This window comes from Oncorhynchus masou, chromosome 28 (assembly GCF_036934945.1).
Source record: "Oncorhynchus masou masou isolate Uvic2021 chromosome 28, UVic_Omas_1.1, whole genome shotgun sequence".
NCBI classification, from domain to species: domain Eukaryota; kingdom Metazoa; phylum Chordata; class Actinopteri; order Salmoniformes; family Salmonidae; genus Oncorhynchus; species Oncorhynchus masou.
This window is the reverse complement of record NC_088239.1, coordinates 84,577,511-84,603,160: the sequence shown is the minus strand read 5'-3', so window position 1 is coordinate 84,603,160 and position 25,650 is coordinate 84,577,511. Positions and strand designations below refer to the sequence as shown.

Here is a 25,650-nt window from a genome sequence, read left to right as displayed (position 1 = left end):
ACAGTTATTACGTTATTATAACAGTTATTACGTTATTATAACAGTTATTACATTATTATAACAGTTATTACATTATTATTACAGTTATTACGTTATTATAACAGTTATTACGTTATTATAACAGTCATTACGTTATTATTACAGTTATTACATTATTATAACAGTTATTACGTTATTATATCAGTTATTACATTACTATTACAGTTATTACGTTATTATTACAGTTATTACATTATTATTACAGTTATTACATTACTATTACAGTTATTACGTTATTATTACAGTTAGTACATTATTATTACAGTTATTACGGTATTATGAGTTATTATGTTATTATTACAGTTATTACATTACTATTACAGTTATTACATTACTATTACAGTTATTACATTACTATTACAGTTATTACGTTATTATGAGTTATTATGTTATTATTACAGTTATTACGTTATTATTACAGTTATTGCATTACTATTACAGTTATTACGCTATTATTACAGTTATTACGCTATTATTACAGTTATTACATTAATATTACAGCTATTACGCTATTATTACAGTTATTACGCTATTATTACAGTTGTTATGCTATTATCACAGTTGTTACATTATTGTTACAGTTATTACATTATTATTACAGTATTACGTTATTATTACAGTTATTACGTTATTATTAGTTATTGCGTTATTGTTACAGTATTACGTTATTATTACAGTCATTACGTTATTATTACAGTGGTTTCTAATCCCTAACCGGATCTTGCATTCCTGTGTCTGAACATGATTTTGTCATGACTTCAGTACCATTTGCTTGATTTTACAGATCCATGACTATGGTGTATCGTCATTCGCTAGCTAGCTAGCCAGCGTTAGCTACCCAGCTATCAGGGTCTAGTCTTGTCCAATGGCTCGCTGGATGACCAGTTCAGACAGTTAGGTGACCAGTTCAGACAGTTAGGTGTTGGCCGTAGAGAAAACACTTTGTTTCAGAGAGCTCCCTTGGCATTCGTTAATTTCTCTCTTTATATTTTTTTGTCGCTTGAAAAAGTGGTAGAATTTGCTAAATAAGTTACCCTACAATGAGTCTTCGTGGCTATTTCTCAAAAGTTTCCAACAACATGCCCAGCAGAACTACACTCGTGTAGATGTGCAGGATGAGATAACCAACATTAGCGAAGCTAACACCATTGTAGATCCAGGCACAATAGACCTTGTGATTCAAAAGATGACTGATAACATTACTAAAGTGATCGATATCAAGATAGGAACGGTCTTGGAAGCAATAGCAGGCCATTCAGCCAAACTACAGAAAGTTTAGGTGAGCAAAATGGCGGAGCACATTGATAACTTGGATAAGCGAGAACGCAGATGCAATATCCGTGTGGTGGGATCCGTGTGGTGGTACTCCCGGAAAATACCGAAGGGACACGTTGAGTTAAACTCTTTGAGGAATGGATTCCTGGCAACCTGGCAACCTACAAATGGATACTAAAGGCTGGACGTGTGAAACTGGATCGAGCCCATCGATACCCGGTCCCAACCAGCGCCCAAGAACCAGCGGTCCCAACCAGCGCCCACGACCAGCGGTCCAAACCAGCGCCCACGGCCAGCGGTCCCAACCAGCGCCCACGACCAGCGGTCCAAACCAGCGCCCACGACCAGCGGTCCCAACCAGCGCCCACGGCCAGCGGTCCCAACCAGCGCCCACGACCAGCGGTCCAAACCAGCGCCCACGGCCAGCGGTCCCAACCAGCGCCCACGGCCAGCGGTCCCAACCAGCGCCCACGGCCAGCGGTCCCAACCAGCGCCCACGGCCAGCGGTCCCAACCAGCGCCCACGGCCAGCGGTCCCAACCAGCGCCCACGGCCAGCGGTCCCAACCAGCGCCCACGGCCAGCGGTCCCAACCAACGCCCACGGCCAGCGGTCCCAACCAGCGCCCACGGCCAGCGGTCCCAACCAGCGCCCACGACCAGCGGTCCCAACCAGCGCCCACGACCAGCGGTCCCAACCAGCGCCCACGACCAGCGGTCCCAACCAGCGCCCACGACCAGCGCCCACGACCAGCGGTCCCAACCAGCACCCACGACCAGCGGTCCCAACCAGCGCCCACGACCAGCGGTCCCAACCAGCGCCCACGACCAGCGGTCCCAACCAGCGCCCACGGCCAGCGGTCCCAACCAGCGCCCACGACCAGCGGTCCAAACCAGCGCCCACGACCAGCGGTCCCAACCAGCGCCCACGGCCAGCGGTCCCAATCAGCGCCCACGGCCAGCGGTCCCAACCAGCGCCCACGGCCAGCGGTCCCAACCAGCGCCCACGACCAGCGGTCCCAACCAGCGCCCACGGCCAGCGGTCCCAACCAGCGCCCACGACCAGCGGTCCAAACCAGCGCCCACGACCAGCGGTCCAAACCAGCGCCCACGACCAGCGGTCCCAACCAGCGCCCACGGCCAGCGGTCCAAACCAGCGCCCACGACCAGCAGTCCCAACCAGCACCCACGACGAGCGGTCCAAACCAGCGCCCACGAGCAGCGGTCCAAACCAGCGCCCACGACCAGCGGTCCAAACCAGCGCCCACGACCAGCGGTCCAAACCAGCGCCCACGACCAGCAGTCCCAACCAGCGCCCACGACGAGCGGTCCAAACCAGCGCCCACGACCAGCAGTCCCAACCAGCGCCCACGACGAGCGGTCCAAACCAGCGCCCACGAGCAGCGGTCCCAACCAGCGCCCACGACCAGCGGTCCAAACCAGCGCCCACGACCAGCGGTCCCAACCAGCGCCCACGACGAGCGGTCCAAACCAGCGCCCACGAGCAGCGGTCCCAACCAGCGCCGACAACCAGCGGTCCAAACCAGCGCCGACAACCAGCGGTCCCAACCAGCGCCCACGGCCAGCGGTCCCAACCAGCGCCCACGGCCAGCGGTCCCAACCAGCGCCCACGGCCAGCGGTCCCAACCAGTGTCCACGACCAGCGGTCCCAAGCAGCGTATCACGGATGCAGGCAAACACTGGATCTGACGGTAGTCAACGCCAAGATCCAAGGGTCTTATTCTTCAATGATTACTCCACAGCGGTTGTATGAAGACGGAAGGCGTTTGATGAGGCGAAGGCTCGACTCAAGAAGACTGAAGATGGACTATGCACTGCTGTTCCCATACACATTGAAGATGATCAAATCAAATGTATTTGTCACATAGAAATGGTTAGCAGATGTTAATGCGAGTGTAGCAAAATGCTTGCGCTTCTAGTTCCGACAATGCAGTAATAACCAACAAGTAATCTAACTAACAATTCCTAAACTACTGTCTTATACACACAAGTGTAAAGGGATAAAGAATATGTACATAAAGATACAGTATATGAATGAGTGATGGTACAGCGCGGCATAGGCAAGATGCAGTAGATGGTATCGAGTACAGTATATATATATATGAGATTATGTTCAACGGAACGCCTAAGAAGCTTTACACACATGAAGAGGCTGCTGGGTTTATTGACTCGGGATAAATAACTTTACGCTGCGCCTTCACCACATTGGATAACTTTTTTATACAAATCTAATCACGAAGCAGTGATATGAGTTCTCAAGTGCTCTTGTTCAGTAACTGCCACCATGCCTCAGACTGAGATCTGTGTGAATCTATATTGGTGCCCAGCTTGGTCTTAGGTGGACTTAGGTTGTCTTAAGGTGGAAGAGCCTCAATCTTCTTTTATTGATTTTTCATATGTATAAATGACAAGACTATAGATTATTATTATTAGTATATTATTAGGTTATGCAGACAGAATTGGAGAATTGAAATCCTCTGTTAGCTAGAAGGGAAAACCCCATTGTTATTACTGATTCTGATGGACACCATTTATATGAAAATAAACGGATAAATTAGTCATTTAAGAAGTGTTACGCAAATCTTTATGCCTCACAACTGACAAATGATGCACTAAAACCGATGGAGGAGTTATTTTCTACGATTGATCTCCCGACTATCTCCGAAGAACAAAGGGTCCACTCAATGCTCCTATTACCAAGGAAGAGATCATGTTTGCAATTGAGAATCTGCAAAATGGTGTTGGCCCCAGGGACCAGACGGGTTCTGTAGTGAGTTCTATAAGGAGGTCCATGTAACTCCTAAGTTCCAGCAAATGTACAAAGCCAATTTTGGTACCCTTGTTTGATACAATAAGACAGGGTCTGGAGCGCTGGAACTCACTTCTGATTTCATGGTTGGGTAGAATATCCCTCTTGAAAATGAACATTTTACCTCAACTACTTTACCCAATCCCAATGATCCCAGTTTTACTTTCCATCAAGGTAATACAATATTTAAATGGCTGGTTATGTTCCTTCATATGGAGTAAACACAAGCCGAGACTTGACAATATTGCAGCCTCCAAGTTCTATGGGTGGCTTGGACCTGCCCAGTATTAGGTTTTATCAGTGGTGTGTCCACTTATGTTATATTTCTGATTGGATCACAAACGATGACTCCTCTATTTGGTTAGACATTGAGACTTCACTGTCAAAGTGCAGGATCTTTTCCTTTTCAGAAGCTTCAAGTCTGTAAAAAGTAGCTGCAATAACCTCATTACGTTTAACACACTTAAAGCATGGAGGTCAATTAAAAAAATAATTGTGGGGAAGGGTCAAACTCACCTCTGCTCTTACCCCAATTATTAACAACCCAGACTTTGTGCCATGATTGCTGGATGATGGCTTTAACATTTCGCATGATAAGGGCATAGGCAGACTAAATGATTTATTCGTTGATAAGATTTTATTGTCATTTGAGCAGATGGTTGGGAAATATCGACTCCCAAAGCAGGAATTTTTCAGATTCTTACAAGTAAAGGCATTGCATTTTGAAGAGCACCACCTTGATTGGCAACCTGTGTCTATCATTGAAAGAAAATGTCTGTAAATTTGTTTTATGAATCTTTAAGGTTCCTTTTCTACTGTTAACACACAGAGGGTGAAACGAGTGTGGGAGAAACAATTGTCTGTTACTATTGATGAGGAAATGTGGGAGGACATTTGGAGATATGCAAAAACAATATCTATCTGTAATCGTACTAAAGGAATCCAATTAAGAATAATACACAGATCACAGACATGCTTTCAGCTCCTCTCCCTCTTCTCCTCGGTGTCTTAAATGTAAGACTCATACAGGCACCCTAACACACTGTTTATGGTCATGATCCAAGCTACAAAGATACTGGTCTGGTGTTCTGCAAGAAAATGAAAAACAAAATCCCAGTGGTTGACCTAGAATTGGAGCCAGTTTCTTTACTGTAGTAGTTACTTTACTCTCCATGTTACTTCTGTGGCTATGAGGAGGCTTTACAACATCCTTTTTATTTTTTTAAACCTTTTTTTACCTTTTTTTTTTAATTTTATTTTTTATTTTTATTTTATTTTACAGTAGGTGTTAGTGACGAGAGATGCTTGGAAATTTTTATTTTTTAAATTTATTTTACTTTTATTTAACTAGGCAAGTCAGTTAAGAACAAATTCTTATTTTCAATGATGGCCTAGGAACAGTGGGTTAACTGCCTGTTCAGGGGCAGAATGACAGATTTGTACCTTGTCAGCTCGGGGATTCGAACCAGGAACACATCGACAACAGCCACACTCGAAGCAGCGTTACCCATCGCTCCACAAAAGCTGCGGCCCTTGCAGAGCAAGGGGAACAACCACTCCAAGTCTCAGAGCGAGTGATGTTGAAACGCTATTAGCGCACACCCCGCTAACTAGCTAGGCAATTCACATTGGTTACACCAGCCAATAGGCTGATAGGCTTGAAGTCATAAACAGCGCTGTGCTTGCGAAGAGCTGCTGGCAAAACGCATGAAAGTGCTGTTTGAATGAATGATTACGAGCTGCTGCCTAGCATCGCTCAGTCAGACTACTCTATCAAATCATAGACTTAATTATAACATAATAACACACAGAAATACGAGCCTTTGGTCATTAATATGGTCGAATCCGGAAACTATATTTTCGAAAACAAAACAATTATTATTTCAGTGAAATACGGAACCATTCTGTATTTTATCTAACGGGTGGCAAACCCTAAGTCTAAATATTGCTGTTACATTGCACAACCTTCGATGTTATGTCATAATTACGTAAAATTCGGGCAAATTAGTTTGCAACGAGCCAGGCGGCCCAAATTGTTGCATTCTGACTCTGTGTGCAATGAAAAATGACACAATTTCACCTGGTTAATATTGCCTGCTAACCTGGATTTATTTTAGCTAAAAATGCAGGTTTAAAAATATATACTTCTGTCTATTGATTTTAAGGAAGGCATTGGTGTTTATGGTTAGGTACCGTCATCCAACGATTGTGCTTTTTTCCGCAAATGCGCTTTTGTTAAATCCTCCCCCAGCGTTGCATCGATTATATGCAACGCAGGACACGCTAGATAAACTAGTAATATCATCAACCATGTGTAGTTATAACTATTGATTGATTGATTGATTGTTTTTTATGAGATAAGTTTAATACTAGCTAGCAACTTACCTTGGCTTCTACTGCATTCGCGTAACAGGCAGGCTCCTTGTGGAGTGCAATGAGAGGCAGGTGGTTAGAGCGTTGGACTAATTAACTGTAAGGTTGCAAAATTGGATCCCCCGAGCTGACAAGGTGTTGTTCTGCCCCTGAACAAGGCATTTAACCCACTGTTCCTAGGCCATCATTGAAAATAAGAATGTGTTCTTAACTGACTTGCCTAGTTAAATAAAGGTATAAAAAAAATAAAAATCAACGTCCAAAAATACCGATTGCCGATTGTTATGAAAACTTGAAATCTGATCGGAGAAACCAACTCCCTAATCAATTCAGACTGGATCCCTAATCAATCGGCTGGATCTAATCAATCGGCCCTAATCAATCTGATTTATCGCCCAACTCCCTAATCAATCGCTAGAGAAACTACAACTCCCTAATCAATTCGGCTGGATCTGATTTATCACTAATCACTACACCACACAGTCGGATCTGATTTATCATTCCCTACTACACCACACAGTTCAGACTGGATCTGATTTATCTACAACTCCCTACTACATCACACAGTTCAAGGCTGGATCTGATTTATCACTAGAGAAACTACAACTCCCTACTACTACATTACACAGTTCAGACTGGATCTGATTTATCACAGAGAAACTACAACTCCCTTCAGACTGGATCTGATTTATCTCTAGAGAAACTACAACTCCCTACTACATTACACAGTTCAGACTGGATCTGATTTATCGCTAGAGAAACTACAACTCCCTACTACATTACACAGTTCAAGGCTGGATCTGATTTATCGCTAGAGAAACTACAACTCCCTACTACATCACACAGTTCAGACTGGATCTGATTTATCTCTAGAGAAACTACAACTCCCTACTACATTACACACACATCTGATTTATCAAGGCTGGATCTGATTTATCACTAGAGAAACTACAACACTCACACAGTTCAAGGCTGGATCTGATTTATCACTAGAGAAACTACAACTCCCTACTACACCACACAGTTCAATGATTTATCTGGATCTGATTTATTCAGACCGGATCTGATTTATCGAGAAACTACAACTCCCTACTACACCACACATCTGATTCAAGGCTGGATCTGATTTATCACTAGAGAAACTACAACTCCCTACTACATCACACAGTTCAAGGCTGGATCTGATTTATCACTAGAGAAACTACAACTCCCTACTACACCACACAGTTCAAGGCTGGATCTGATCTGATTTATCTCTAGAGAAACTGTGAAATATGCACATTGAATGCACATAAGAAAACTCAATAGAATTCAAATAATTGAACCGAAGTTGGTCAATTAGTTGTTCCAAAAAGGGGATAAAAATAAAGAATAATTAATTAGTTAATTGTTCAGCACTAATAAATGGAAATACTGCATACTTTGAGATATCAAATGCCTTTACACTTTAAAAGATGAAATGAAGCTCACACTCAATCCATCATGAATACAAACGATCTACAGTACGTAGGTTCCTACATGCTGAGTATAAACAATTAATATAGACACCCCAAAATTAGATCGAATGGGCTTGTCATTCACACAGTACGGATGACAAAGCAAGTGCATTTGATCCAAACATGGGTATACGAGGACATGTAGTGTAGTGGTCACCGGGTTACACGATCATAAATGTGTATCCATTTGTACTTTTAGTCAATGCTCTCATCCTCAGGTTGATCCGTGTCAGAGCGATTCGGGTTAAGGGCACATCAACAGATTTTTCACCTAGTCGGCTGAGGGATTTGAACCAGCAACCTTTTTGATTACTGACCGTAACACTCTTAACACCGCTAGGCTACCCACCGCCCCAAAATTAGCTAGCGATGTTTCCCTTTCATAAGCTTGATGTTGGGTGCGACTCCTGTCCGACGAAACAATAAAAAAAAACTTTCATAGCTATCTTGTTAGCTAACTTAGCTAGCTCATTAAACAGTTATTTGTTTGTGATAATTCTGCACGATGACACTTACTAAGCCTTGAATCTCATAGACCTCACTTTCACCACTAGTCATCTAGCTAGCCACGTAGCCAACAGGGCTGCATCCGTTTCCATTGGACTAGAGCTAGCTAGGCTGGCTAGCTAGGTAGCTAACACAAACTGATTATCATGTAGCAGCCTATGCTGACTAGCGTTGCTAGAATGCTAAAGTTAGCTAGCTAGCTAATGTCTTGGGTCCACAAAATCTAGCAAATGGTACTCATGACACAATTCTGTTTTGACATTGTAGTGGCTATTGATGTTTTGGTTGTTTGTTTTATTCTTAGTGACATTGTGAATCTTATATTTTTGATTTAACTGCTGGTTTCTAATCCGGTTTTGGCATGACAAAATGTGTTAAGTCCCAATTTCCTACGAGATATACTACAAGAATTTGGGCACTCATGGATACGGAGGCTTAGACATAAAAGATCCAGTCACGGATTAGGCGTCTTAAAAGTTTAGAAAATATTCCGATGGTCATTTGAAGGACATGTCAAAGTGAGTTTATTTTAGTGCCAGATAGCCACTGCTTTCATCTCTTAAATCATCAGAAAGGAGAGAGAAATATGACTGGAAAATAAAAACCACATTGGTGCAAACCCCGAAAGAGTAAGGATTAATGTGTGTGTGTGTTTGGCAGGCGTGCCTCTCTGAAAACAGTGTTTACCAGGAACACTCATCCAGTTATCATGGGAGGGGGGATGAGGAGGGAAGAGGGGGAGGGGGATGAGGAGGGAAGAGGGGGATGGGGGATGAGGAGGGAAGAGGGGGAGGGGGGCTGAGGAGGAAGAGGGGGAGGGGGATGAGGAGGGAAGAGGGGGGGAGGGGGGATGAGGAGGGAAGAGGGGGAGGGGGATGAGGAGGGAAGAGGGGGAGGGGGAGGAGGGAAGAGGGGGAGGGGGGATGAGGAGGGAAGAGGGGGAGGGGGATGAGGAGGGAAGAGGGGGAGGGGGGGGATGAGGAGGGAAGAGGGGGAGGGGGCTGAGGAGGGAAGAGGGGGGAGGGGGATGAGGAGGGAAGAGGGGGGGGAGGGGGATGAGGAGGGAAGAGGGGGAGGGGGGAGACTGAGGGAGTGTCTGCTCTGGAGACAAAAAGAGGTTTGACTGTATGGTCTCACAGTGCCACAGGGTCCCCCTGCCCCTTCTCCCTCCTCCTCCCCATCCCCCCTCCCCCATCTCCCCCGCCTCTCCCCCTCCTCTCCCTCCCCCTCCCTCCTCTCCCATTCCCCTCCTCCCTCCTCTCCCCCTCCCTCCTTTCCCCTCCCCCCTTCTGCCCCTCCCCCTTCACCCTTCCCCTCTTCTCCCTTTCCCCCTCCTCTCCCATTCCACCTCCTCCCTCCTCTCCCCTCCCTCCTTTCCCCCTGCCTCCCCCTTCTCTCCCCTTTCCCCCTCCTCTCCCATTCCCCCTCCCCTCCCTTCCCCCTCCTCCCTCCTCCCCCTCCCCCGCCTCCCCCCCCTCCCCTGCTTCCCCTCCCCCTCCTCTCCCCTCCCCTGCCTCCCCTCTCCTCCCCCCTCCTCTCCCCTATCACTATCCAGATGGAGAATATAGCTCTCTGTTTGTTTGACGTCATTCCATGGGCCTGTGCCAACATCCCTGTCAACATAAAACACTGTTCCCACACTGTCTCACAACACACACACACACACACACACACACACACACACACACACACACACACACACACACACACACACACACACACACACACACACACACACACACACACACACACACACACACACTTTCACAAAAGCAGCCCCTCATCTCGCAGACTTCCTCAAATGCCCTCAATGGCTCAATCACAGAGAAGAAAATAAACAAAATGGCCGTCAGGCTGCTGCCAGCCTGTATCCGAATCTCTGTATCTGACTCTCTGTGTCTGACTCTATGTATCTGACTCTCTGTATCTGACTCTCTGTATCTGACTCTCTGTATCTGACTCTCTGTATCTGACTCTCTGTATCTGACCTCTGTATCTGACTCTCTGTGTCTGACTCTCTGTATCTGACTCTCTGTATCTGACTCTCTGTATCTGACTCTCTGTATCTGACTCAGTATCTGACTCTGTATCTGCCTCTGTAGTTTCTAGATCTGACACCAGTGACCAGACAAAGGTATCTGACTCTCTGTATCTGACACTCAGCACAGCAGCTGTATCGTCTGGTCTGAGTGGAGTGGGGACTCAGCACAGCAGCTACTCTTGGAAGTGGACTGGGGGACTCTCTCTGTATCTGACACAGCAGCTGACTTCTGGAAGTGGATGGGGGACTCTCTGTACAGCAGCTATCGACTTGGCAGTGGAGTGGGGGACTCAGTACAGCAGCTCGTTGGCATCTGACTCTCTGGACTCTCTGTACAGAGCTCTGTAGGCAGTGGATCTGGGGACTCTCACAGCAGCTACTTTGGAAGTGGACTGGGGTCTGACTCACAGCAGCTACTTTGTAAGTGGAGTGGGGGACTCAGCACAGTGCTGACTCAGTTGGAAGTGGAGTGGGGGACTCACACAGCAGCTACAAAGGAAGTGGAGTGGGGGACTCAGCACAGCAGCTAGTTTGGAAGTGGAGTGGGGGACTCAGCACAGCAGCTACTTTGGAAGTGGAGTGGGGGACTCAGCACAGCAGCTATGTTGGCAGTGGAGTGGGGGACTCAGCACAGCAGCTATGTTGGCAGTGGAGTGGGGGACTCAGCACAGCAGCTACGTTGGCAGTAGAGTGGGGGACTCAGCACAGCAGCTACTTTGGAAGTGGAGTGGGGGACTCAGCACAGCAGCTACGTTGGAAGTGGAGTGGGGGACTCAGCACAGCAGCTACGTTGGCAGTGGAGTGGGGGACTCAGCACAGCAGCTACGTTGGCAGTGGAGTGGGGGACTCAGCACAGCAGCTACGTAGGCAGTGGAGTGGGGGACTCAGCACAGCAGCTACTTTGGAAGTGGAGTGGGGGACTCAGCACAGCAGCTACTTTGGAAGTGGAGTGGGGGACTCAGCACAGCAGCTACGTTGGAAGTGGAGTGGGGGACTCAGCACAGCAGCTACTTTGGAAGTGGAGTGGGGGACTCAGCACAGCAGCTAGTTTGGAAGTGGAGTGGGGGACTCAGCACAGCAGCTACTTTGGAAGTGGAGTGGGGGACTCAGCACAGCAGCTATGTTGGCAGTAGAGTGGGGGACTCAGCACAGCAGCTATGTTGGCAGTGGAGTGGGGGACTCAGCACAGCAGCTACGTTGGCAGTAGAGTGGGGGACTCAGCAAAGCAGCTACGTTGGAAGTGGAGTGGGGGACTCAGCACAGGAAATAGACGGTATAGACATATTTTTGTCCAGGGCAAAATGGGATACAGAAAAGGTACAACAGCGTTTTTAGTAGCTACTCGTCCTCTGCAGACAGAGGGAAAGAGACCTACGCAACTCCTCAGACTCAGAGAAGACGCATCCTACTGCAACACTCTAACATACACTGCTTTAGGACACGTTATCTATAGTTCCACTCTCAGCTGTCTCTGTAGTGAGTGTCTCTGTAGTGTGTGTCACTGTAGTGTGTGTGTGTGTGTGTGTGTGTGTGTGTGTGTGTGTGTGTGTGTCTGTTGTGTGTGTGTGTCTCTGTAGTGTGTGTGTGTCTCTGTAGTATGTGTGTGTGTCTCTGTAGTGTGTGTGTGTCTCTATAGTGTGTGTGTGTCTCTGTAGTGTGTGTGTCTCTGTAGTGTGTGTGTCTCTGTAGTGTGTGTGTCTCTGTAGTGTGTGTGTCTGTAGTGTGTGTGTGTCTCTGTAGTGTGTGTGTCTGTAGTGTGTGTGTGTGTGTCTGTAGTGTGTCTATCTCTGTGTGTGTGTGTGTCTCTGTAGTGTGTGTGTGTGTCTCTGTAGTGTGTGTGTCACTGTAGTGTGTGTGTCTCTGTAGTGTGTGTGTGTGTCTCTGTAGTGTGTGTGTGTCTCTGTAGTGTGTGTGTCACTGTAGTGTGTGTGTCTCTGTAGTGTGTGTGTGTGTGTGTGTGTCTCTGTAGTGTGTGTGTGTGTGGAGTGTGTGTGTGTCACTGTAGTGTGTGTGTCACTGTAGTGTGTGTGTCTCTGTAGTGTGTGTGTCTCTGTAGTGTGTGTGTGTCTCTGTAGTGTGTGTGTCACTGTAGTGTGTGTGTGTCTCTGTAGTGTGTGTGTGTCTCTGTAGTGTGTGTGTGTCTCTGTAGTGTGTGTGTCTCTGTAGTGTGTGTGTCACTGTAGTGTGTGTGTCTCTGTAGTGTAGTGTGTGTCTCTGTAGTATGTTTGTATGTCTCTGTAGTGTGTGTGTCTCTGTAGTGTGTGTGTGTCTCTGTAGTGTGTGTGTCTGTAGTGTGTAGTTTGTGTGTCACTGTAGTGTGTGTGTCTCTGTAGTGTGTGTGTGTGTGTCTGTAGTGTGTGTGTGTGTCTCTGTAGTGTGTGTGTGTGTCTCTGTAGTGTGTGTGTGTGTGTGTGTGTGTGTGTGTGTCTCTGTAGTGTGTGTGTCTGTAGTGTGTGTGTGTCTCTGTAGTGTGTGTGTGTGTCTCTGTAGTGTGTGTGTGTGTGTGTGTGTGTCTCTGTAGTATGTGTGTGCGTGTGTGTGTGTGTGTCTCTGTGTCACTGTGTGTGTGTGTCACTGTAGTGTGTGTGTCACTGTAGTGTGTGTGTGTGTCTCTGTAGTGTGTGTGTGTCTGTAGTGTGTGTGTCGTGTGTCTGTCTCTGTAGTGTGTGTGTGTGTGTGTGTGTGTGTGTGTGTTGTGTGTGTGTGTGTGTGTGTGTGTCTGTCTGTGTGTGTCACTGTAGTGTGTGTGTCTCTGTGTGTGTGTGTGTGTGTGTGTGTGTGTGTCTCTGTAGTGTGTGTGTGTGTGTGTGTGTGTGTGTGTGTGTGTGTCTGTGTGTGTGTGTGTGTGCAGTTGTGCGTGGGCCTCAGGACGTGTGTTGTCAAGGTAGTCATTTCCAGTAGTGACAGGCCTCTGTAGGTGTGTGTCTAATTTGTTCACTGCATGTCATGTCACTGTTACTGTTTCACGTATTCATGTTTGAAATATATTGTGTTTTCTCTGTTAAATCATAATTACTCACACATTCAAATGTGGACTCTGCCAGTTGCACTGATTTTACTGTCGATAAAATATGGATATGTAGTGTATGTGATAATTGACCATTTACAAAATATATTTATTCTATTCAAATGTTTGTTTTTCACAAAAAAAATATTCTACTATAATTTGTGTCTAATGGATATTTACTCTGTACAGTAACAAAAACAAATCCTGTTTGAAAAGCTGATCATATTTGATGTGTGTCTCTGTAGGTTTGCCATGTGTGTGTGTGTGTTCCTCTGTAGTGTGTGTCTCTGTAGTGTGTGTCTCTGTAGTGTGTGTGTGTGTCTCTGTATGTTTCCATGTTTCCAGGGCCATGTTTCTCTGTAGTGGTGTGTGTCCATGTTTCCAGGGCCATGTGTTCCATGTTTCCAGGGCCATGTTTCTCTGTAGTGTGTCTCACAGTGTGCCATGTTGTCCAGGGCCATGTCTGTCTCTGTAGTGTGTTCCAGGGTGTGTGTGTTCCATGTTGTGTGGTGTGTGTGTCTGTCTCTGTAGTGTGTGTGTGTGTGTGTGTGTTTCCAGGGCCATGTTGTGTGTGTTGTGTGTGTGGCCATGTTTCCATGTTTGTGTGGGTGTGTTTGTGTGTGTTGGCAGGGCCAGGACGATACGTTGCCAAGGAAGTCATTTCCAGTCAGTAGACAGGCCATGTTTCCATGTTTCCATGTTTGAAATAAATTGTGTTTTCTCTGTTAAATCATAATTCCACACATTCAAATGTGGACTCTGCCAATTGCACTGATTTTACTGTCGATACAATATGGATATGAGTGTAGGGACCATTTAAAAAATATATTTATTCTATTCAAATGTTTGTTTTTCACAAAAAAAATATTCTACTATAATTTGCTAATGGATATTTACCAACAGTAACAAAAACAAATCCTGTTTGAAAAGCTGATCATAATTGATGTTTCCAGGGCCATGTTTCCAGGGCCATGTTTCCATGGCCATGTTTCCAGGGCCATGTTTCCAGGGCCATGTTTCCAGGGCCATGTTTCCAGGGCCATGTTTCCAGGGCCATGTTTCCAGGGCCATGTTTCCAGGCCATGTTTCATGTTTCCAGGTTTCCAGGGCCATGTTTCCAGGGCCATGTTTCCAGGGCCATGTTTCCATGTTTCCAGGGCCATGTTTCCATGTTTCCAGGGCCATGTTTCCAGGGCCATGTTTCCATGTTTCCAGGGCCATGTTTCCAGGGCCATGTTTCCAGGGCCATGTTTCCATGTTTCCAGGGCCATGTTTCCATGTTTCCATGGCCATGTTTCCAGGGCCATGTTTCCAGGGCCATGTTTCCAGGGCCATGTTTCCATGTTTCCAGGGCCATGTTTCCAGGGCCATGTTTCCAGGGCAATGTTTCCATGTTTCCAGGGCCATGTTTCCATGTTTCCAGGGCCATGTTTCCAGGGCAATGTTTCCATGTTTCCAGAGCCATGTTTCCAGGGCCATGTTTCCATGTTTCCAGGGCCATGTTTCCAGGGCAATGTTTCCATGTTTTCAGGGCCAAACCAGATGGGAGCCCACCTTCATGGTGGGTTTTGTATTTGATTTGTGCCTGTTTGTCTCCGTGAGCTAGTTGCTACTCTGCTATACGGTCCTAGTCTATATAACCAGACAGGGAACAGAGATTACCAGCAGGAGACCTTATATCCCACAGAGTTGCCTGCTGTGTCACACCGTGCCCCCCCCAGTATGGTACTCACCCCGGTATGAATCAGTCTGGTTGAGATCTGGTGACGTGGCAGACTGCTGGGGCAGCTGGGGACGGGCACTTGGTTGGGTCTGATGGGATGGCTGCCGAGCATGCCCACGCTACCATCTTCCCTGTGAGAGCCCACCTGCAGGGAACCAGAGAGGGAAGGGGGAACGCGTTAACCTCAGGAGGGGTGCGGCGCAAACACACGTCACGATGCGGACAAAGGCCCCTGAACACAAACAGCAGCTCATGATTCATGCATTTATCGAATAACATGACTAGCTATCAGTACACGTTATAAATATGATTCATACATGTTCAGTAAGAGTTGAATCTGTTTTGTGTTTTTCTTCTGGTATCGTATTGTGGTATAGTGATGCTGGTATCGTGGTATAGTGATGCTGGTATTGTGGTATAGTGATGCTGGTATTGTGGTATAGTGATGCTGGTATCGTGGTATAGTGATGCTGGTTATGTGGTATAGTGATGCTGGTATTGTGGTATAGTGATGCTGGTATCATGGTATAGTGATGATGGTATCATGGTATAGTGATGCTGGTATTGTGGTATAGTGATGCTGGTTATGTTGTATAGTGATTCTGGTATTGTGGTATAGTGATGCTGGTATTTTTTTTTTTTTTTTTTTTTACTAGGCAAGTCAGTTAAGAACAAATTCTTATTTTCAATGACGGCCTAGGAACAGTGGGTTCACTGCCTGTTCAGGGGCAGAACGACAGATTTTGTACCTTGTCAGCTCGGGGATTTGAACTTGCAACCTTCCGGTTACTAGTCCAACGCTCTAACCAATAGGCTACACTGCCACTAGGCTACACTGCCGTCCAATTGTGGCATAGTGATGCTGGTATCATGGTATAGTGATGCTGGTATTGTGGTATAGTGATGCTGGTATTGTGGTATAGTGATGCTGGTATTGTGGTATAGTGATGCTGGTATCATGGTATAGTGATGCTGGTATTGTGGTATAGTGATGCTGGTATTGTGGTATACTGATGCTGGTATTGTGGTATAGTGATGCTGGCACCGTGGTATAGTAATGCTGGCATTTTGGTATAGTGATGCTGGTATCGTGGTATAGTGATGCTGGTATTGTGATATAGTGATGCTGGTATCATGGTATAGTGGCTGGTATTGTGGTATAGTGATGCTGGTATTGTGGTATAGTGATGCTGGTATTGTGGTATAGTGATGCTGGTATTGTGGTATAGTGATGCTGGTATGATGGGTATCGTATAGTGATGCTGGTATTGTGGTATAGTGATGCTGGTATTGTGGTATAGTGATGCTGGTTTTGTGGTATAGTGATGCTGGTATTGTGGTATAGTGATGCTTGGTATTGTGGTATAGTGATGCTGGTATTGTGGTATAGTGATGCTGGTATCATGGTATAGTGATGCTGGTATTGTGGTATAGTGATGCTGGTATTGTGGTATAGTGATGCTGGTATTGTGGTATAGTGATGCTGGTATCGTGATGCTGGTAATAGTATAGTGATGCTGGTATCATGGTATAGTGATGCTGGTAATGTGGTATAGTGATGCTGGTAATGTGGTATAGTGATGCTGGTATTGTGGTATAGTGATGCTGGTTACATGATGCTGGTATAGTGATGCTGGTATCATGGTGATGCTTTGTATGGGTATATGCTGGTAATGTGGTATAGTGATGCTGGTAATGTGGTATAGTGATGCTGGTATCATGGTATAGTGATGCTGGTATCATGGTATAGTGATGCTGGTAATGTGGTATAGTGATGCTGGTATCATGGTATAGTGATGCTGGTATCATGGTATAGTGATGCTGGTATCGTGGCATAGCGATGCTGGTAATGTGGTATAGTGATGCTGGTTACATGGTATAGTGATGCTGGTATCATGGTATAGTGATGCTGGTATCGTGGTATAGTGATGCTGGTATTGTGGTATAGTGATGCTGGTTACATGGTATAGTGATGCTGGTATCATGGTATAGTGATGCTGGTATCGTGGTATAGTGATGCTGGTATGTGGTATAGTGATGCTGGTATCATGGTACAGTGATGCTGGTATCATGGTACAGTGATGCTGGTATCGTGGTATAGTGATGCTGGTAATGTGGTATAGTGATGCTGGTATCATGGTATAGTGATGCTGGTATCATGGTATAGTGATGCTGGTATCGTGGTATAGTGATGCTGGTATTGTGGTATAGTGATGCTGGTATCGTGGTATAGTGATGCTGGTAATGTGGTATAGTGATGCTGGTAATGTGGTATAGTGATGCTGGTATCGTGGTATAGTGATGCTGGTATCGTGGTATAGTGATGCTGGTATCATGGTATAGTGATGCTGGTATTATGGTATAGTGATGCTGGTATCGTGACAACCCTTTAATGTTTCCTACATCCTCCATATCATTCCCCCTTGATTTTTTCAATAAGTGATCAGCTAGTCTCCCTTTCAGCAGACTCCCCTTCCTCCTTCCCTCTCTTCCTCCTTCCCTCTCTTCCTCCTCCTTCCCTCCTCTCTACCTCCTTCCCTCTCTACCTCCTTCCCTCTCTACCTCCTTCCCTCCTCTTCCTCCCTTCCTCTCTACCTCCTTCCCTATCTACCTCCTTCCCTCTCTACCTCCCCTCTCTACCTCCTTCCCTCTCTACCTCCTTCCCTCTCTACCTTCTTCCCTCTCTACCTCCTTCCCTCTCTACCTCCTTCTCTCTACCTTCTTCCTTTCTCTCTATCCTTCCCTCTCTACCTCCTTCTCTTCCTCCTCCCTATCTACCTCCTTCCCTCTCTTCCTCCTTCCCTCTCTACCTCCTTCCCTCTCTACCTCCTTCCCTTCTACTCTTCTCTCTCCTTCCCTATCTACCTCCTTCCCTCTCTCATCCTTCCCTATCTACCTCCTTCCCTCTCTTCCTCCTTCCCTCTCTTCCTCCTTCCCTCTACCTCCTTCTCTCTCTTCCATCTCTCTTCCTTCCCTATCTACCTCCTTCCCTCTCTTCCTTCCCTATCTACCTCCTTCCCTCTCTCCCTCCTTCCCCTCTCTTTCTCCTTCCATCTCTCTTCCTTCCCTCTCTACCTCCTTCCCTCTCTCTTTCCTTCCCTATCTACCTCCTTCCCTCTCTTTCTCCTTCCCTCTCTTCCTCCCTACCTCTGTTCCTCCTTCCCTCTCTTCCTCCATACCTCTCCACCTCCTTCCCCTCTCTTCCTCCTTCCCTCTGTCCCGACTTCCTCTCTTCCTTCCCCAGATGTGTACTGCTGCTGTTGACCTGCAGAGGGCAGCCTCCCCCTGTGCATCACAGAGAGGGAGGACCCGGTCCCAATCTACACCCCCCCACCCCACCCCACACACACACACTACTACACCCCCATGTTCTATCCTCCTCCTCTCTCCTCCTATCCTCCCTCCTCCTATCCTCCTCCTCCTCTCTCCTCCTATCCTCCTCCGATCCTCCTCCTCCTCCTATCCTCCCTCCTCTCCTCCTCTCCTCCTATCCTCCTCCGATCCTCCTCCTCTCTCCTCCTATCCTCCTCCTCTCCTCCCTCGCTTTCTCTCTCTGTCCTAACTAAACCTGGATGGCAGTAATAGTGAAGCCGCTCAGATCCGTTCAGGCAGGTAAAATATAAAACACTCTCTCTCCCAGGGAGCCTCTCTCTCCTCAGCGGAGCTCAGTGATTCCCATCCATCTGTCTACTATCATGTCCGCCAACACAACTGACAATTATCTTAATACCCATATGTTTAATTGTGGGGCTCCTAATTCCCCCGACGGATCCTCTAGATCCAGCAGGAATTCAGATTTTGGCACAAGTTATTTTTCTCCTCTTCTCTTCTTCTCTGTCACTCTCTCTTTACGTCGCACGGTGTCATTCTACCTCTCTTTCCCTTCTCTCTCCCTTCTCTCCCTTCTCTCTCCCGTTTCTCTCCCTTCTCTCTCCCTTCTCTCTCCTCCCCCCTCTCTCCCTCCCTTCTCTCTCCCTTCTCTCTCCCTTTCTCTCCCCTCTCCCCCTTCTCTCTCCCTTCTCTCTCCCTTCTCTCCCTTCTCTCTCCCCTCTCTCTCCCTTTTCTCTCTCCCTTCTCTCTCCCTTCTCTCTCCCTTCTCTCTCCCCTCTTCCCTCTCTCCCTTCTCTCTCCCTTCTCTCTCCCTGTCTTGTCTATAAGTCCAGCTAAGCCTCTGACAGTGCAACTGGAGATGTCAGCTACACCTCCTTGCTTGATGCAAATATCAGAAAATGTCGAGCGGCTTTGTGGGGAGCGTACCGGCAGGCAGAGGGAGAGGGATGCGTTCCAAGCCAGCTGCGTTTGTTTGCTCCTCGTCTTTCATCACAACACAAACCCCAAATGCCAAATGGCACCATCCTGGCTGGGGATAGAAGGTTCTGGTGTACATATTTAATAAAGGTTTTATATTTTAAAACTCTGCTAAATTAGTATGATGATGTGTGGGCGGATGAACATGCGGGGCGGCAGGGGAGATGGTTTCCTCGAGTCACCCTGTCACTTGTGCCACTGTTAATCAAGAGGATGGCGCTTTCACAGTCCCACACTCCACCTGTCTGTCTGTCTGTCTGCCTGTCTGTCTGTCTGTCTCTGCCTGTCTGTCTGTCTGCCTGAGGTACAGTACTCTGACTATGCAGGATTCAGGAAGGAGGTAAACCGAAGGAGGAAGGAAGGAGGTAAGGTAGGAGGTAAAGAAGGAGGAAGAAAGGAGGAAGGAAGGAGGTAAGGAAGGAGGTAAACCGTTTCTGGGTCAAGTGCAGAGCAGAACTGTTTCTCTCTTTCCTCCAGCAGGAGAGACCGACGGCAGCAATACCACTCCTTCCAATCTGCTGTATCTATTCTTCAATATGGGGAATCAGTTTCCAGGCATGTCAACGGGTGGAGTCGAGAGAGCGGCAGCATGGCCCTGCAGCCCTCCCTGTAGTCATCGTAGAGAGGAGACCTGGAGTCATCGTAGAGAGGAGACCTGTAGTCATCGTAGAGAGGGGCTGTGTGCTGATGAGACCTGTAGTCATCGTAGAGAGGAGACCTGGGGTCATCGTAGAGAGGAGACCTGTAGTCATCGTAGAGAGGAGACCTGGGGTCATCGTAGAGAGGAGACCTGTAGTCATCGTAGAGAGGAGACCTGTAGTCATCATAGAGGAGACCTGTAGTCATCGTAGAGAGGAGACCTGTAGTCATCGTAGAGAGGAGACCTGTAGTCATCCTAGAGAGGAGACCTGTAGTCATCCTAGAGAGGAGACCTGTAGTCATCCTAGAGAGGAGACCTGTAGTCATCCTAGAGAGGAGACCTGTAGTCATCGTAGAGAGGGGCTGTGTGCTGATGAGACCTGTAGTCATCGTAGAGGATGAAACCTGTAGTCATCGTAGAGAGGAGACCTGTAGTCATCGTAGAGAGGAGACCTGTAGAGGAGACCTGGAGTCATCATGGAGTCATCGAGAGAGGAGACCTGGAGTCATCGAGAGGAGACCTGTAGTGGAGAGGAGACCTGTAGTCATTGTAGAGAGGAGACCTGTAGTCATAATAGAGAGGAGACCTCATCGTAGAGAGGAGACCTGTAGTCATCATAGAGAGGAGACCTGTAGATCCTGTAGTCATCATAGAGAGGAGACCTGTAGTCATCATAGAGAGGAGACCTGTAGTCATCGTGAGAGGAGACCTGTAGTCATCGTAGAGAGGGAGACCTGTAGTCATCGTAGAGAGGAGACCTGTAGTCATCGTAGAGAGGAGACTTGTAGTCATCATAGAGAGGAGACCTGTAGTCATCCTAGAGAAGGAGACCTGTAGTCATCATAGAGAGAGACCTGTAGTCATCGTAGAGAGGAGACCTGTAGTCATCGTAGAGATGAGACCTGAGTCATCCCTGTAGTCATCGTAGAGATGAGACCTGTAGTCATCGACCTGTAGTCATCGTAGAGAGGGGCTGTGTGCTGATGAGACCTGTAGTCATCATAGAGAGGGGTTGTGTACTGATGAGACCTGTAGAGAGAGAGGGGCTGTGTGCTGACCTGTAGTCATCGTAGAGAGGAGACCTGTAGTCATCCTAGAGAGGAGACCTGTAGTCATCCTAGAGAGGAGACCTGTAGTCATCATAGAGAGAGACCTGGTCAGACCTGTAGTCATCGTAGAGAGAAGACCTAGTCATCGAGGAGAGACCTGTAGTCATCGTGAGAGAGAGACCTGTAGTCATCGGGGAGAGGGGCTGTGTGCTGATGAGACCTGTAGTCATCGTAGAGAGAGACCTGTAGTCATCGTAGAGAGGAGACCTGTAGTCATCGTAGAGAGGAGACCTGTAGTCATCATAGAGAGGAGACCTGTAGTCATCATAGAGAGGAGACCTGTAGTCATCCTGTAGTCATCGTAGAGAGGAGACCTGTAGTCATCGTAGAGAGGAGACCTGTAGTCATCCTAGAGAGGGCTGTGTGCTGATGAGACCTGTAGTCATCGTAGAGAGGGGATGAGACCTGTAGTCATCCTAGAGAGGAGACCTGTAGTCATCCTAGAGGGGACCTGTGTCATCCTAGAGAGGAGACTGATGAGACCTGTAGTCATCGTAGAGAGGAGACCTGTAGTCATTAGAGAGGAGATCTGTAGTCATCATAGAGGAGACCTGTAGTCATCGTAGAGAGGAGACCTGTAGTCATCATAGAGAGGAGACCTGTAGTCATCGTAGAGAGGAAACCTGGTCATCGAGAGAGGAGACTGTAGTCATCGTGAGAGGAGACCTGTAGTCATCCTAGAGAGGAGACCTGTAGTCATCGTAGAGAGGAGACCTGTAGTCATCGAGGATGACCTGTAGTCATCCTAGAGAGGAGACCTGTAGTCATCGTAGAGAGGAGACCTGGAGTCATCGTAGAGGAGACCTGGAGTAGTCAGTCATCATAGAGGAGACCTGTAGTCATCGTAGAGAGGAGACCTGTAGTCATTGTAGAGAGGAGAGAGTCATCCTGTAGTCATCCTAGAGAGGAGACCTGGAGTCATCGTAGAGAGACCTGAGACCTGTAGTCATCGTAGACCTGGAGTCATCGTAGAGAGGAGACCTGTAGTCATCATAGAGAGGAGACCTGTAGTCATCGTAGAGAGGGGCTGTGGATGAGACCTGTAGTCATCGTGAGAGAGACCTGTAGTCATCGTAGAGAGGAGACTGTAGTCATCGTAGAGATGAGACTTGTAGTCATCATAGAGAGGAGACTGATCATCGAGACCTGTAGTCATCATAGAGAGGAGACCTGTAGTCATCGAGAGAGGAGACCTGTAGTCATCGTAGAGAGGAGACCTGAGTCATCGAGAGGAGACCTGTAGTCATCGCCTGTAGTCATCGAGAGAGGAGACCTGTAGTCATCGTAGAGAGGGGCTGTGTGCTGATGAGACCTGTAGTCATCATAGAGAGGGGTGACTGATGAGACCTGTAGTCATCGTGAGAGGGGCTGTGTGCTGAGAGACCTGTAGTCATCGTTAGAGAGGTGCTGTGTGGTGATGAGACCTGTAGTCATCGTAGAGAGGAGACCTGTAGTCATCGTAGAGTCATCGTAGAGAGAGACCTGTAGTCATCGAGAGAGGAGACCTGTAGTCATCATAGAGAGGAGACCTGTAGTCATCCTAGAGAGGAGACCTGTAGTCATCCCTGTAGTCATCGAGAGAGACCTGTAGTCATCATAGAGAGGAGACCTGTAGTCATCGTAGAGAGGAGACCTGTAGTCATCGTAGAGAGGAGACCTGTAGTCATCGAGAGAGAAGACCTGTAGTCATCGTAGAGAGGAGACCTGTAGTCATCGTAGAGAGGAGTCATCCTAGAGAGGGGCTGTATGTCATCATCTAGAGAGGGGCTGTGTGCTGATGAGACCTGTAGTCATCCTAGAGAGGACACCTGTAGTCATCCTAGAGAGGAGACCTGTAGTCATCCTAGAGGAGACCTGGGGAATCGAAGAGAGGAGACCTGTAGTCATCGAGAGAGGAGACCTGTAGTCATCATAGAGAGGAGATCTGTAGTCATCATAGAGAGGAGACCTGTAGTCATCGTGAGAGAGGAGACCTGTAGTCATCATAGAGAGGAGACCTGTAGTCATCGAGAGAGGAAACCTGTAGTCATCGTAGAGAGGAGACCTGTAGTCATCGAGAGAGGAGACCTGTAGTCATCATAGAGGAGACCTGTAGTCATCCTAGAGAGGAGACCTGTAGTCATCGTAGAGAGGAGACCTGTAGTCATCGTAGAGATGAGACCTGTAGTCATCCTAGAGAGGAGACCTGTAGTCATCAGTGAGAGGAGACCTGTAGTCATCGTAGAGAGGAGACCTGTAGTCATCATAGAGAGGAGACCTGTAGTCATCGTAGAGAGGAGACCTGTAGTCAGAGGGGCTGTGCTGATGAGACCTGTAGTCATCGTCCTGTAGTCATCGTAGAGGAGACCTGTAGTCATCATAGAGAGAGAGTAGTCATCGACCTGTAGTCATCATAGAGAGGAGAGAGGAGACCTGTAGTCATCCTAGAGAGGAGACCTGTAGTCATCATAGATCGAGAGAGACCTGTAGTCATCGTAGAGAGGAGACCTGTAGTCATCGTAGAGAGGGGCTGTGTGCTGATGAGACCTGTAGTCATCATAGAGAGGAGACCTGTAGTCATCGTAGAGAGGGGCTGTGTGCTGATGAGACCTGTAGTCATCCTAGAGAGGTGCTGTGTGGTGATGAGACCTGTAGTCATCGTAGAGAGGAGACCTGTAGTCATCGAGGAGACCTGTAGTCATCGTAGAGAGGAGACCTGTAGTCATCATAGAGAGAGACCTGTAGTCATCCTAGTCAGAGGAGACCTGTAGTCATCGTAGAGAGGAGACCTGTAGTCATCGTAGAGGAGACCTGTAGATCCTAGAGAGGGGCTGTGTGCTGATGAGACCTGTAGTCATCGTAGAGATGATGAGACCTGTAGTCATCCTAGAGAGGAGACCTGTAGTCATCCTAGAGAGGAGACCTGTAGTCATCCTAGTGGGGAATCGAGAGAGGAGACCTGTAGTCATCGAGAGGAGACCTGTAGTCATCATAGAGAGGAGATCTGTAGTCATCATAGAGAGGAGACCTGTAGTCATCGTAGAGAGGAGACCTGTAGTCATCATAGAGAGGAGACCTGTAGTCATCGTAGAAACCTGAGAGACCTGTAGTCATCCTAGAGAGGAGACCTGTCATCATAGACCTGTAGTCATCCTAGAGAGGAGACCTGTAGTCATCCTAGAGAGGAGACCTGTAGTCATCCTAGAGAGGAGACCTGTAGTCATCGTAGAGAGGAGACCTGTAGTCATCGTAGAGATGAGACCTGTAGTCATCCTAGAGAGGAGACCTGTAGTCATCATAGAGAGACCTGTAGTCATCCTGTAGTCATCCTAGAGAGGAGACCTGTAGTCATCGTAGAGAGGAGACCTGTAGTCATCGTAGAGAGGAGACCTGTAGTCATCGAGAGATTAGACCTGTAGTCATCCTAGAGAGGAGACCTGTAGTCATCGTAGAGTGTAGTCATCCTAGAGAGAGACCTGAGTCATCCCTGTAGTCATCCTAGAGAGGAGACCTGTAGTCATCGTAGAGAGGAGACCTGTAGTCATCCTAGAGATGAGACCTGTAGTCATCGTAGAGAGGAGACCTGTAGTCATCCTAGAGATGAGACCTGTAGTCATCCTAGAGAGGAGACCTGTAGTCATCGTAGAGAGGAGACCTGTAGTCATCCTAGAGGGGAGACCTGTAGTCATAGTCATCCTAGAGATGAGAGGAGACCTGTAGTCATCCTAGAGAGGAGACCTGTAGTCATCCTAGAGATGAGACCTGTAGTCATCCTAGAGAGGGGCTGTGTGCTGATGAGACGTGTGACAGACAAACAGGAGCAGATGGCATAAGGAGTTATGCACTAATGCTGTTAACGCTCGCCTGGATCATTCGGCTAGGGCTGCCTGACTCCCCCTAGAGCATAGTACAGTCGGCTACAGCACCTCGGCCTGGCTGCTGTCTCCCCTACACACTCATGCCCCCCTGATGCTGACAACACCTTCCTGACCTGGATTGGCTGGTGCTGCCTGACTCCCCCTAGAGCATAGTACTGTACTGCAAATCCCTCTCCTTACTGGACTGCTCCCACAGAGCCACAGCCCAGCACCTCTGTCTCTCTCTCTCTCTCTCTCTCTCTCTCTCTCTCTCTCTCTCTCTCTCTCTCTCAATCAAATTAAATTCAAGGGCTTCATTGGCATGGGAAACATGTGTTAACATTGCCAAAGCAAGTAGATAATATACAAAATCTCTCTCTCTCTCTCTCTCTCTCTCTCTCTCTCTCTCTCTCTGTCTCTGTCTCTGTCTCTCTCTGTCTGTCTGTCTGTCTGTCTGTCTGTCTCTCTC

The 25,650-nt window shown here is 47.4% G+C and overlaps 1 pseudogene; it reads right to left on the bottom strand.

Moving 5' to 3' along the window:
• The window catches only part of LOC135518428 (transcription factor 4-like), a 158,788-nt pseudogene that overhangs the window by 19,286 nt on the left and 113,852 nt on the right, over nucleotides 1-25,650 (bottom strand).